Genomic DNA, 15,252 nt, shown 5'->3' on the forward strand with positions numbered 1-15,252 from the left:
TTGAAAAGGTGGAGAAGATGTGTCCATCTGAGGAAGTAACTAGAGCCACTAAATAACACATTTTGTAGTAGTTTTGGTTTTTAGGAAGGTCCCCTTTCTGATATCAGATACTTTTAAAATTATCCTTCGAAAATTATAGAAAAATTTCATGTTGGTTTTTTTTCTCCCAGACACCAGGTACCAATGTGGATTCATATTTCCCTAGGTTTTTAACTTTCTATAAAGTAAAAGTAATAAAATGAAATCTGTTTTATTTGTCAAAGAAACCTTTGGACAAGAGATGCCTTGAAATTGTTCTCCTTAACGTTCATTTGGTATAGTGGAAAGAGGATGGGCTTGCAATAAGGCATAATTTTATTTTTTACCAAACCAATAACTATTCTAGCTTCACAATCTTGGGCCAATTGTTTAAACTTGCTGAGTTCCATTTTCCTCAACTTTAATAAGTATCACAGTGATAGCTATCATGCAGACTTCTTGTGACAATCAAGTAATAGAATGGAAAGCACCTATCTCCGACTCTAGCCTATGAGGAGATAAAAATGCCCCTATACTTCTCAGTGCTCCTGTGAAAAGCCATAGCCTCCTAAGACACAGAAAGGTTTATGACATAAGTTAGGGAATGTATGCTTTCAATTCCTCTAGAAACATTTTACTCTTCACATACCATGAGAATTAGATCTGTAGTTAATTGCTCTGACCCAGGAATGCCAAATGCTCTGAATTAGGTCCCTAGGTCAAGGCCCAAGGTGACAGGAAGCACTGTCTCTCTGTTTATATTTCAAAAAAACATGAATCTAGAACCTGGAAATAGATCTAGGTCGTAAAGTAGTAGACACCCATGGTTTATAGGACTCTTGGAAAGATGCATTTATGTTTCAAAAGGTTAGAGTAAAAATCTAGGATTCTTTCCATCCCATCTCAGGATAAAGGGCTGGCTGTCTCTTATCTATAAATCTAATCTAATATTCTCTGTTCCTCACCTAGGACAGATTTGAAATTTGTATGCATAGGACTTTTGACCTGGCTTTCATAGAGACACCCCTGGGGTAAGGATCAGAGTGTAGAGAACAATATGATCATGATTTGCTTTTTAAGTAGATAATAATGTGATGGATTTAGAATACCTTGTGTGCACATTCAATACAAAATTATATTCATAATTTTATCATTGATCACATTCAAAATAAATTAAAAATGAGTTTAAAAACCCAACAATGATCATATCAGTGTTTCAGAACATTTTGCTTCATAAACAAACAAACCAAAATAGTCTTGGATTCAATCGCGAGGGTAAGACAAGTTCTCAAGTGAGCTTTGCAGTCATATTTTCCTAGAGGGAAAACTTTCTACTTTCTTCTTCTTTTTTTTTTTTAAGATTTTATTTATTTATTTGACAGAGAGAGAGAGAGAGAAAGAGAGAGCACACAAGCAAGGGGAGCTGCAGAGGGAGAGGGAGAAGCAGGCTCCCCACTGAGCAAGAAGCCTGATGCTGGACTTGATCCCAGGACCCTGGGATCATGACTTGAGCCAAAGGCAGACGCTTAACCGACTGAGCCACCCAGGCGCCCCTCTACTTTTCTAAAACATCCACAACATTGAGCTAGTGGCAAGTGGAGACCATAGGTCTCGATATCATTACCACAGATAGACATATACACACACACAGACACAGAAACACACACACACACACACACACGCACACACAACAGTTCAATGATTTTACCTAGGTGGAAAGAATACCACTTAATTAGATGCAAGACCAATTAATCAATATTAATTTATTTGACTTAGAGTGCCCAGTAAATGAAAGTCACATCTATCTCTGCTTAGGTTTCTGTCACTGTCAATATTTTACAAAGATGCTCAATGTCATTGTGTTATGTCATTCTTCTAGGCTTCAGGAGTTGGTTTCCCAAAGTCATAAAATCTCATTGCTTTAAAAACTTAAGTAGTCTAGGAGATGGCATGATATAGGATCATATTCCCAGAAGGTTTAATAATGCAAATTGTGGGGTATCATAGTGACCTTTTAGCTACAACGGTAATTTCCACGATACTGACTGGGAAGCAGACAAGCAGCATGTTTAGCCTGTTGCTGACCTTGAGCTAGTTACTCATTCACCAAAGCTCTATTTGAATTCAACATTGGCATTCATACTTGAACTTAGACTAGAAACAGGTACATTGCATGCATACAAAAATGATTAATTTCAAAATTCAATTAACTGATAAACTGTTTCATTGTTCTTTAGGTATTTTTCTGTCTCTGGTTTTAAAATTAAGTCCTTTTTCAATAAGTTTTAGTAAAATTGCTTGAATCAACCTTCTAAGAGAGTTGTTCCTAATGGCATCTGTTTTTCTCAGCTATTTATAGCAATCATCTGTTTATCTGTACAAAAACAGGTATTGACTGCACTCTATGTTCATAACATGCTAGACACTGGTGGGGCAAAAAGATATAAAATCTATTGGGAGTTTTGGGGCACCTGGGTGGCTCAGTTGGTTATGCATCCAAATCTTAATTTTGGCTCAGGTCATGATCTCAGGGTCATGAGACTGAGCTACATGTCTGGCTCCACGCTCAGTGGGGAGTTTGCTTGAGATTCTCTCTCCTTCTGCCCCTCCCCACCACTCTCTCTCTAACAATAAATAAATCTTAAAAAAATAAAACTATTGAGAGTTTTATAATCTCATTGGGGAAGAGATCCAGTACCAAAAGAGTATGGTGCTGAATATAAATTCTACAGTTTAAAGAAAGGTAAGATGATTGTAAACCTCCATGATCAGAGAAAGCTTCATAGCAATGGGGGAAAATAGTCCCTGCATGCAGAAGTGGGTTTAAAAAGGGAGTGGGGGCTGGGTTGCCAGAGGTGGGAGTGGGATGAAATGGGTGAAGAGGGTCAAAAGGTATAAACTTCCAGTTATAAAACAATCATGAGGATGTAATGTATACCACGACGACTATAGTTAATAATACTATATTGTATATTTGAAAGTGGCTAAGAGAGCATACCTTAAAAGTCCTCATCACAAGAAAATATATTTTTTTGTAACTATGGTAACAAATTTTAACTAGATTCATTGTAGTGATCATTTTACAGTATGTACAAATATTGAATCATGCTGTATATCTGAAACTAATAAAATGTTATATGCCAATTATACCTCAATTAAAAAAAAAAGCATCCCTTTGTAAAGAAAAAAAAAGTGAAAAGATAAGAAAGAAAAAGTTATGTCTGAGGGCCACTGAGGCAATGATTTTTCATGGATCATGTGGTTAACATCAAAATAAAGTGGCAAATAAATTATAAGAATATATGAAGACCAGATTATAGAGCCATATTAAAGGGAGCCCAAGAATATTTCAATAATTTAAGTAACTGAGAATCTGTTAGAAAGATTAAAACTAAATTCTTATTTCCAGAACAATTCTTTATCTCAAAATGAGTGATTCTTTGCACAGTTAGCATGGATTCATAATCCTTTTCCATAGCTTTTAGGGAAAAGGAAGGGATCTAGTCCAAGAGAATTACTGTTGCTCATTATTCCCTATGGGTTATAGTTTCCACTGCTGACAAGGGAGCTTGTGGGGAGAGAATGATTCTAGCAATCTGCAAGTGCCCAAGGATCCTGGCTGCTTTTGCAAAGAAGAAACAACTCAGTTGCCAGAAGGTCTCAGCAGGGACAAGAGCAGCAATGCAGACCAAAGGCAGGTCCTGATGCCTTACGTAGTCCTAAGAGAAGGCTCTAAGTCCTCTCAGTTTATAGGATCAGCCTTGGTAAGAGTAGCCTAGCTTCTGAGCCCAAGCTGTACAAACACAAGTAATGAACCAATCTTTTCAAAACTCATTGAAAAACATACTCCAACATTTGAAACATTGAATTGTTTCCTCATCAAACCACTGCATTTTAATGAAAGTGTATCATCAAACTTTGTATTAAGCCAACGGGTTACAAAATTTCTTGCTCCCAGAAAATGGTTTAGACCTTTTATTTGTTTCTCAGAGCTTGAAACAGGGTTAATTAATAAATTAATGCTTGTAAATTATAGAGTATTTTATAACACACAAACACATTCGAATATCTTTTGCCACCAATATTTGTGAGTACCTGCAATATAATAGGTACTATGGCAGGTACTGCAAATGTTTCGATCTCCTGTGGGACAGGCAATATTAATGTTACCTCTCCCAGTTTACAAATAAGGAACTTGAATCCAAAAAAAGGCCAAAGTACCCTACCCATAATCACACAGCAGGAAAGTAATTAAATTAGGAATTAGATCCAGACCCTATAACATTAAATCTTATATTCTTTGAATTGCATGAGTCTGCTTTCCCAGCAAAAACTCAATAACTATATGCTAAATAGGAATGGGAGGGTGATATATTAAGAATAACAAATCAAAGTCTTATTGGGGTAGAAAGACCCTTGGAAGCACGTCTGAGGAAATGAAGGCCTGGCCAACTGTTATGAGACTGAACAGAAAGCACTTTCATTCAAAAAGCACTTTACAAACACCTATATGCTTTATGCTGAATAGATGGTGTTATAGCAAGCATGAGGTTGGGGAGAGAACACACCTGTGATGTCATGTGCCTTGACAGAAATAAGGAATAAAGGCAGGCAAGCTAGCTGAAAAGTCAAGTTGCCAATTCTACTTTAGGTATGTTATGCTGCAGCAAGAATGATTTATATAGACCACACATTTGTCAATTCATTACTGGAATTCAGAAGAGGAGTTATGTCTAGAGATAAATTATTGAGAAATTACATGGCGATGTAGTTTAAAATCATGACTAAAAAGCCAGTCACAAAGAACTACATATTGTGTGATCCCAATTAAAAGAAATGTCCAGAATAGGCAAATCTATAGAAACAGAAAGTAGATTAGTGGTCTCCTAGAGCTGCAGGAAAGAGTTAGGAGATTGCAGGGTGATGGTTGGGGAGTGCATGGTTTATTTTTCAGGTAATGAAAATTTTATAAAAGTGATTGTGGTAATAGATATGCACCCTGTGTTTATGCTAAAAACTATTGAATTGTACACTTTAAATAGTGAATTATATGGGTATGTGAATTATGTCTTAATAAAGCTGCTAAAAACAAAGCTGTAACTATAGATGAGTTATCAGAAGGATAAGAAATAAAGGAAATTCAAAGGACCAAAGAGACTGAGGAGTAGCTATAATTAAATGGAAAGAAGAAGGCTGTAAATAATGAGGCAAACAATACATTCAAAAATCTTATTGAGCAAATGTCCTAGATTTGAAGTAAACTGAGTAAAAGGCATGAATGCAAGATTTTCCTAAGGGAAAAGGAGAATGGCAACTTTAAGTAACTACAAGGCTCTGTCCAAATTCTAGAATTATGGTAGACTAGGTGCACTATCTAGTCTACAATTTCTCAGAATAGAGTGGCAGAGGGCAAATCCAATCAAGTCCTTAGAAGGATGCTTAAGAGTCAAGAATGAGAGAGAAGAAGCAAATGCCAGTACCAAAGAGTCAAAAGCAGAATTATAAAAGTGGGATGGAGCCAAGAGTTATAAAGTCTCCAAAAAGGAGTTGGATACTAATATAGGAGGCATTCATTAAGTCATATAATACATTATTTCTTGAACATTAATTATGTAATAATAAAGAACAGAAATCTTAATGTCTTTCCTGGTGGAACTAATAGTTGACTAGCAAAGGTAGATATTTTTATAATAACTGATAAAAATGCAAAGTTCTAACTGGAGGAAGTGCTAAAAACAAGAGTTACCGGGATCCTAAAAGACCATCGTGGGATGACTGTTACGGAGAAAGAAAAGGCTACATTGAGAAAGCAATGCTTGAATTGCAATTTGAGAATTAAAAATAAATAAAGAGGTATTTTGGGAAAGTATATCGGATACAAAGGATTGAAGAGTGCATTGTGAATGGCGCAAAGAAACTAAAGAGTTTCTTTGGTTGTTAGAAACCATGTACGGCCTTACAAGTCATCTAAAAGAGATTTTCTTTATCCAAAGAACAATGAGATTTTATCAAAAGATTTTAAGTGTGTGGAGGGGAGCATGGCAACATAATCAAATTAACATTTGCAATATAAAGAACTGATTGAAGGGGTGCCTAGTTGGTGCAGCCAGTTGAGCTTCTGACTTGATTTCGGCTCAGGTCATGATGTAAGGGTCCTGAGATCGAGCCGCACAGCAGGCTCTACTCTCAGTGGGGAGTCTGCTTGAGATTCTCTCCCTCTCCCTTTGCTCCTCCCCCAGCTTGCACACACTCTCTAAAATAAATAAATGAATCTTAAAAAAAAAAAAGAACTAATTGAAGAAAGGCTGAGTGAATAATGATAGATAGGACATGATGGCATCATACAAGCAAAAGATCATGATAGCTTGGATAAGGGTGGTAGTGATTATGGTAGAGATGGAGAAAAAAGGATCAAGTTCAATAATATTTAAAAGGAAATTTTGGCAGGATTTGTTAAAGCCCTGAATAAAAGGTGACAAGAGAGAGAAAAGGGTATCAGGCTTGTTCCTGTGCTTTTGGCTTATGCCACTGAATGGTGCCATTCTTTAGATAAGTAACAATGAAAGGAGTGAATTGGAAGAGAAAGATAACAAGGCCAGCTTTCATCTCCATATAGGTCATAGTGAGAGCACTGGATATGGATCAAATCACCAAAGGAATAGGGAGTGAAGAATGAGAACATTAAAAAACCCCAGGACTGTGCCAAGATAAAATGCAAAGAAGAAATAGAAGGAATGGATAGAAATTCAGAAGGAAAAGGAAGGGGGAACCCTAACATGGAAACTCAGGGAGGGTAGTTTTCCAGAGAGGGTAGCCATCAGTTTTAAGCTATTCTGAAATATTGAATGAGATGCTACTATAAATAGCCATCAGGAGAAGCAGAGAGGTCATTGATGAATTTATTGAGTGCTATACCAGTGCAGAGAATGGGCAGGAAGCTAGATTGTGTGGCTTTCAGTGGGAGTGGGATATACTGAGACAATGAAATTCTGAAAAAATAAAAATAATAATTCTTAAAACCTATTTGGTTCTTAAAGGAAGGAGATGAGGTGGTAGTGAGGGGGGCATAGGTGGTAAACTAAGGGACTTTATTCATGTGTTGTTTGATTTTTAGTCAACGCAAGCCTGAAAATATATATTTTTTAAGATTTTTATTTATTTTTTAGAGAGAGAGAGAGCACAAGCAGGGAGAGTGGCAGAGGGAGAGGGAGAAGCAGGCTCCCTGCTGAGCAGGGAGCCTGATGTGGGGCTCGATCCCAGAACCCTGGGATCATGACCTGAGCTGAAGGCAGATGCTTAACTGTCTGAGCCACCCAAGCACCCCTATATTTTTTTAATTATTGGGGGGAAAATTTTCACTTGGAAAAGAAAAGTAAAGTGCATAAGATAAAGGATAGTGACAATTCCTGACAGTAAAGATGGGAAATGAAAGGCAAAACACCGGTGCAGAGCTTGGGGTTAGTTATAATGCTTGAAGAGCCAGAGCTGGTTAAGACATTTATGAAGCTGTGGGTGTACTGCATGTGAATATAAAAGTCTCATTTAATGACAGAGGCTGTGATAGGCAAGATCAGGTAAAAATTTCCTCCTTTAAGACAAAAGGAGGCCTCTGAATGTTTCTAAGCAGGGGAAATTTGTCAACCCCAGGAAGAGATGGAGGAGGAATGCAATCTCTGTAATTGCTACTTTGTGGAACCAGGTAAGCAATAAAGAGACAAAAGGGGGAAAGGACTACTGAGCTGCATAAACTCATTGAAGATTTTTTTCTATTATTTTGGTTTTTGTGTATATCATCTCCCAAGTCCACAGCTTTCCACATTTGTCTAGTTTAAATTTGTTAAATAACTCTAGCAGACCAATATTCCCAGATTAAGATTGCTTATTTTGAAAACTAAATATTCACAAGAATATTCAGTTCATAGTCCTAGTTCAGATGTTCTTATTTTTGCCTATAGAGTTTAGAATAAAATTCTGGGAACCGAGACATATGGAGCTAGAAATGATCTTTTTTTCATAATCTCTTAAAATTTCTTCCCTGACAAGATCATAGCAAAATTATATATTTCTAAAAATTGAACTGTTGATTTACTATAAACCTATTTCAGTATTCCATATAAAATTACTTAGAAACATTATTTCTACAATGCCTTTATTATGTTATATGGTGTAATAATGAGGTATTTTCCTTTTCTTTATTGAAAATGGCTAAAATAGCATATAATTATGGGAATGTATTATTTATTCTCTAGACTTCAATTGATCCTTTTTGATAGACATACCATATTTTGTGGCATTTACATTGGACTTTGAGGTGTAGACAGGAATATGAAATACATTAAAATTAATGAAATACAAATTAAAGAAATATAAATCTACCTTGAACATAATTTACAATTTCTTTTGCAGTGTCTTAGTTCATTCGGGCTGTAAAATATCACAGACTGGTTAGCTTATTAAAAACAGAAATTTGAGAGCAACGTGCCTACGTTTTATTGTGACCACTACAACGCATGTCTCACCCAGGACTGTCCATCTGTGAAAAAGAAACACTGCAGTGGTGGGAAACACAAAGAGAATGTGAAAGACTACTGTCAGAAATGGATGGAAGAACAGGCTCAGAGCCTGAATGACAAAACAACTGCTGTGTTTCAATAAGGAAAGATACCTCCTACTCCTGCACAGGCAAGGATCCCACTTATGCCCCAGTCTCCTGGGTCTGCCTTGCCCTGGTATGATGCCAGCACTCTATATGGGGGGGCCCTCCCATGATGCCAATGATGGGCCCTCCTCGTCCTGGGATGATGCCAGTGGGACCTGCTCCTGGAATGAGTCTGCCTATGGGAGGCCACATGCCAGGAATGCCGGGGCCCCCAGTGATGAGATCTATTGCCCACACGGTACTCACGCAGCAAGGAATGACTCAAGATGGGACAGATGAGGAGAGGGGGGAGCCTCTTTTATATCCATTTTATATTACTTGTTCTGCTTCCCCAGGAGATAATGGTGGTGTGACTCTAGGTATTTTTTAACAGCAGGACAAGGAAGACTTGTTCCTCCTTCCTATCAAAGAGAGAATAGTTTTGGCAGGGGAGTAGTGAGATTAAAAAAAAAAAAATCAATTTTCATTTGTCTTGTGAAATGTGGAAATAAAATTGTCAACTGTTTTAGTTAAAAAAAAAACAGAAATTTATTTCTCACAGTTCTGGAGGCTGACACAGGCTGAAATCAAGGTGCCGGCATGGTCAGGTGAGGGCCTTCTTCCAGTCGGAGATTTGTCATTGTATTTTAGGCAAAAGTGACAAGCTAGCTCTCTGGGACTTCTTTTATAAGGACATAATAACAATCATGCAGGCTCTGACCTAAACACCTCCCAAAGGCCCCACACCTCCTAATACCATTACACTGGGCATTAGATTTTCAACACATGAATATGGGGGAGGAGGGATACATACGTTCAAACCATAGCACATTGTAATATATATTTTTACTTATATCGGTTCATATGTAAAAGGCACCGCCATTTTTTCATGTCAAATAAACCTGAATATACTGAACCATATTACGTGCAGGAAGCCAGCAAGGCTGATAAAACATCTAATGTGCTAATTAGCTGGCAGAACTTCTCCTCTAATGGCACATCTTTCCCCATTCAAAATAACCATGACAAAATAGGAGCAAATCACATCTGTCAACTGTTAAGATTATCATAAAGTTCTGGCTAAAAACGCCTTTGCAAGTATTATTATATTCCCTGGACAGTTTAAAAAAGCATAGTCATGATATTTTCCTATCTAGTAGCTTTAAATTGTTTCATAAGTGACCATTACAGTAAAGTGAAAAAAATGCATGAGCCAATCTGTACATACTGCATGGCTGTTATAGTTTATCAAATAGGAAGCAGGTTTAAAAGCAATATATTCTTTCATTCTTTCCTAGGTGGGGTACACCCAATATTCTTAGAAAGTTGGCTAAACTGATTTTGATGCTTTCCATAAGTTGTAAAGTTCTTCATTCTAACCTTTTGGAAATCATATAAGCTAACATAACTTCTAATATCACATAATTTCTTTTGCAATTTCTAGATGTAAACATTTATAGAGCATTTTTTGAAAATTCAACTATATAAAAATATTAGTAAAATCTTATGGTAAGATTTTCATGGAAGGCAATGACAACTTGCCCTTTCCTACTTATATATCCTGGATTGTTCCCTAGACAGCATGGGGGTAGGGGTAAAAAATAAAGTATGGGAAGAATGAGACCTGAATTTTAACTCCTACTCAACCATTGGCCTACCTGAAGAATTAGCCTAGTGGATTGTGGACTGCAATGATAAGAGCAATCTTTACATATCTGACAGTCTGTCTTATGCAAAAGACTTAAAGTATGTGCCTCCAAATGTTTTTTGATTCAAGATGAGAATACTTTCTAGATATCAAGCCTAAAGGTATCTTAGCCTCTAAGAGGTAATCACATCTTCAGCATTACCAGGATATCACACCAGGGTTCTTGTGACTCAGATATCTCTGTGTTCCATTCTAAATAGGAGAGTCAGTGATTCCATAATGTTCTCTCTGAGCCTCAATTTCCTCATCTCAGAAAGAAGAAACCATCATAGTTAAAGAGTAAAGCAGTCAAATTTAAAATCGAGATAAGGGAATGAAGAGGCAAAAAAAAATATGAGCCTTGTCATATAAGCCCCACTAGGTAGCTCTACTATAAAAACTTAATCTTGAAGTTGAACTATTGCTAACTCACAGTTTCCTCATGCTGATTGCACAAGTGCCTGGCTCATCTCCGCAGCACTGTTAAATTAGAGGAAAAAAACAGTAATTTGTTACTTTTAGCTGAGTAGCTCAATATTGTTGTTGCATGTCCAGAATGTGTTACATTTTTTGTCACCGCATTTTTTGCTGTTTTATGATTCCACATAAAAATGATACACAATGAAATAAGAAATGGAAGTACTTTCAAACTTCCTGTTTAATCTGAATTGGTTTTCTTATGCATTATGATTAAATAATCCATTTCTTTATAATTGATATGAGATTTTCAAATGTGGAATAATTTTATTATGGGTTATATGTTTAAATAGGATATATATAGTTAATATTGACAGTATTTTAAACATAAAGCAGCATCTCAATATACACCATAAATCTCATGATTTCTTATAAAACTTTTTAGCATATTTTTCTATATAAAACATGCAGCCCTTTAAAGTTGGAGAGATTATTATTTGTATGAAGACTATTATCATAGATTAGTAAAAGTTTATTACTTTTGGTTCCAGATCCTTTGACCTGTCCCACCTTGGTACTTTAGGTGATATTAATCAATAAAGTCCAGAAACACAACAGATTTTACTTTTTCCCAGCCCTTTTCTTCTGTAGGTATCCATATTTTTATTTTTTTATTTATTTATTTCTTAAAGATTTTATTTATTTATTTGAGAGAGAGAGAATGAGAGAGAGCACATGAGAGGGGGGAGGGTCAGAGGGAGAAGCAGGCTCCCTGTCGAGCAGGGAGCCTGATGCGGGACTCGATCCAGGGACTCCAGGATCACGACCTGAGCCGAAGGCAGCCGCTTAACCACTGAGCCACCCAGGCGCCCCTGTAGGTATCCATATTTTTAAAACATTGTTTTTATCCATAAACTCAAACAAAATATTGTATCCTTTAAAATTAGATTCTTGGCAGTAAACTTAACTATACATTAAAATCACCTTAATGCTCAATCTGTTTCTCTTCCATAATCCCAAGCATCTGACTTTCACTCTGGGGGACAACTCATGCTGTTCATTCTACAAATATCCTTTCCTCCTTTGTCAGCCAGCCTAGCTGTTACTCATCCTTAAAGGCCTAGTTCAAATGTCAACATGATGCAGCTTGCTTCAAAACCTTCAGGGATAAGTACTTGCTTCATCTTTCCAAAGGAGGTTATATTTATCTCCAAGAGCGTTTTTGTTCCACTTTAGAAATTTAACACTTAAATAGTTGGTAATTATGTTACAGTGCAATGAATTTTATAACTTAGCATCATTCAACATTCCTAACCATTATCCCAGAGAAAACCATAGCATAACAAAATTTAAACCAAATGGATTAATTTTCTATTGATGTATAACAAATTACCATAAATTTAGTGGCTTAAAACAATATCTGTTTATTATCTCACAACATCTGTATGTCTGGCTCTCTGTCAGGGAAGAAGGCTGAAGTCTCATGGCCGTCATAGGCGCTTTGTGACCTGAAAATGTGTGTTTTCAAGGTGAACAGGACTGCATCTCTCTGACTTCTGTCTCTAACCTCTAGACTCCCTGTTAGGAGCTCATATGATTAGGTCAGGACCAACCAGGATATTACTTCTGATGAACTCATTCAATTAGAAACCTTAATTACATCTGCAAAACCCTCTTGCCATATAATCTAACATAACCATGAAAGTGATATCCCAACATAACCACAAGAGAGAGTAGTGGAGTGGTCTGCACCAGCAGAGAATTTTCGCAGTGACATTGTTTAAGAATTGCTGTTCAAAGGTGATAATATAAACAATGACTTTTAGATTGTTTCAGTATGTTTTAAAAATCACAGATAATGCACTCCGTTTTGCCTCCATTCTGGATACACTGCTCTGACCATTTTCGCCATGGTGCATTACTGTTTGGGTATCAAAAATTTACTTAATGAGATATTTGATACAGCTCAGGATTCTTTTTTCCTAGAAGAATATGAAAAAATGCCAACTTGTTTATTTTATTTTAGCTGGATATGAAAAAATATAGAGAAATTACAGCTACAGAAAAGACTTAAATTTTTTATCAGAATTTAAAGGAAATATAAAAAACAAGGACTTGCTTGTTTAAAATATAGAATTGTTTCTCACACCTAGTCTTCCCAGACAGCACAACTTTCTCAAAGTAAGAAATGGCATCTGGACAAAGATCAAATCAGGGCTCTTTTTGTAAAATGTGGCCTCAGGATAAATTTCAGATTGAGAGAGCATCTGTAAAACCTTTTGTTAAGGCTTCAGAAAGATTTAAGGCAGTTCCTTGTAGACCTTCTCCACCAGGAAAAAAAATGACTTCTAAGAATAATAAGGGCATGCCTTCTATAACCTCTTAGCTAGATAAAATGTTTTTAAAAAATCTTAAGGGTATCCTACTTAGATTTTCTTGCCTAGAAAAAAAGGTCTGCTATGAATCTAAGGGACTTGCCTTTTAGATACTCTTTACTAGACAAGGATTCTTTAAAGTTGTGAGCTAGAGAAGGGATCCTTTCAGAAAAAAAATGTGGGTGTGGGCCCACAATTAGCAAATGAACAGATTTATAACTTGATACATAAAAATGAACAAATTTTTAAAATAATTGTACCAACTTGTACTCAAAGAGACAGCTACAATGAAAAGGTATCTCAGGCATCAAATTTCTATGAGCAGGAAGCAGGCTGTAAAATTTACTCAGCTGAGAGCTTGGCCATTTCTTATGGAAAAGAAGGAATGATTCAGTTTGGAGCCCCAAAGGATAGAGCCAAAACCAGAAGTCAACAACCCCAGGGGGCAGAACTGGGCCTTAACCAGCATATGTTTCCTGCAACCAAAGAAGGATGAATCATCACCTGAGCTGAGCTGGATTTCACATTGCTGCAGAACAATGACTTTCATGTGCCTATTTCCTGTTTTAGATGGATATGTCTATAATAATTATCATGTCTCCCAGTCTATGCTGAATGTGTGGGAGGCACATCTCTTTGATGTACAGATTTTCAGATTAAGAAGCACCTTATTTGAGGAGTCTCATTCACACCTAGACCTGATTTAGATAATGAAATGCTAGGCTTTAAACTTGATTGTGATAATATAATGAGATAAAACTTGGGGAGTCTTGCGAGGGACTGCATATATTTTGCACTTGGGAGGGAAAGGAGTCATTAGAATCCAGAGTAAAGGGAGAGGTGGAGCAAGATGGTGGAGGAGTAGCAGACCTGGATTCCGTCTGGTCTCAGGAATTCAGCTGGATAGGGATCAAACCATTCTGATCACCTACAAACTCAACAGGAGATCGAAGAAAATAATAGCAACAACTCTCTGAACAGAAAAGTGAGCACTTTCTGGAAGGTAGGACGTGCGGAAAAGAGAATCCAAGGCGATATTCAGAAGGATAGATGGCGGGGGAGGGGGACTCAGTCAGCCGCTTCTGGCAAGTGATAGAGCTGCGGAGCACAAAATTGGAACTTCTAGAAGTCAGCTCCACTGAGGGACATTGCTCCAGTGGCTAAGTGGGGGGTGGAACCCTCGCGGGACAGTGTGGTCTCAGGACCCTCGGGGTCACAGAAAGACTGGGGGTGCCTGAGTGCGGTAGAGCTCCCAGGTATTGGAGTGGGTAAGCCAGCTGGAGAGAAGGAGCCGAGGAGCGGGCTCTCAGCTCGGGGTGGCCATAAACGCTGATCCGCGGCGCAGTCGGGCCACTGCTCCTCCAGCAGGGACCCAACAAGCAGCAGATCTGGGGAGACTCCCCTTCCTCCCCTAGGAGGAGTGGCGCAGGAGTGCACTGCAGGTATCTGCTGGGTTTGGAGACTCCACACCAAGTGGGGTGCCAGAGATAGAAATGCTCGGTCACAGGCCGGGTGAGCACAGAGTGCGGCCAGAGACCTGGGAGATGGGAGTGATTGACTGCTTTTCTCTGGGGGCTCACTGAGGAGCAGGGCCCCGGGTTCTCGACTCCTGGGGGGCGGAGAGTGGGTGGTCACCATTTTCACTCTCATCCTCCAAAGCTGCATGGGAAGCTTGCAGGGAACAAAACCTCCTGAGAGCAAACCGGAGCAGATTACCTAGCCCAGACAGGCAAGGGTGGGGCAATTCCGCCTCCTGCAAAGACATTTGGGAACCACGGCAACAGGCCCCTCCCCCAGAAGATCAGCAAGAACAGCCAGCCAAGACCAAGTTTTCCGATCAATGAGAACGGCAGAACTCCAGCACTAGGGGAATACTGCACATAGAATCCATGGCTTTTTTACCATGATTCTTTAGTCTTTCAAAGTTAATTTTTTTTTAACTGCCTTTTTTTTTTAATTTTTCTTTTTCCCTTTTTCAACCAACATCTTATCAATCCCTTTTTTGAAAAACATTTTTATTTTTCATTTTTAGAGTCATATTCTAACCCTTCACAGTAGTTACCCTTATTTTTGGCATATATATATATATATATATAAGTTGTTCTCTCTTTACCCTA

General features: G+C 37.8%; 1 protein-coding gene, 1 long non-coding RNA gene and 1 pseudogene across 2 annotated transcripts in view; 1 reads left to right on the forward strand and 2 right to left on the reverse strand.

Moving 5' to 3' along the window:
• LOC145723448 (uncharacterized) overlaps positions 1-15,252 on the reverse strand; it is a 1,060,322-nt gene that overhangs the window by 543,018 nt on the left and 502,052 nt on the right. The window lies entirely within an intron of this gene.
• Positions 1-15,252, reverse strand: part of LOC145723449 (uncharacterized) — a 92,174-nt gene that overhangs the window by 64,110 nt on the left and 12,812 nt on the right. The window contains exon 2 of the long non-coding RNA XR_014148510.1: positions 10,777-10,823. This is a non-coding gene — a long non-coding RNA (uncharacterized LOC145723449). The remainder of the gene's footprint in view (positions 1-10,776; positions 10,824-15,252) is intronic.
• On the forward strand, positions 7,437-9,115 carry LOC102727708 (U1 small nuclear ribonucleoprotein C pseudogene; annotated as a pseudogene).

This window comes from Leptonychotes weddellii, chromosome 9 (genome assembly GCF_054177405.1).
Source record: "Leptonychotes weddellii isolate Sample4059 chromosome 9, ASM5417740v2, whole genome shotgun sequence".
Taxonomy (NCBI): domain Eukaryota; kingdom Metazoa; phylum Chordata; class Mammalia; order Carnivora; family Phocidae; genus Leptonychotes; species Leptonychotes weddellii.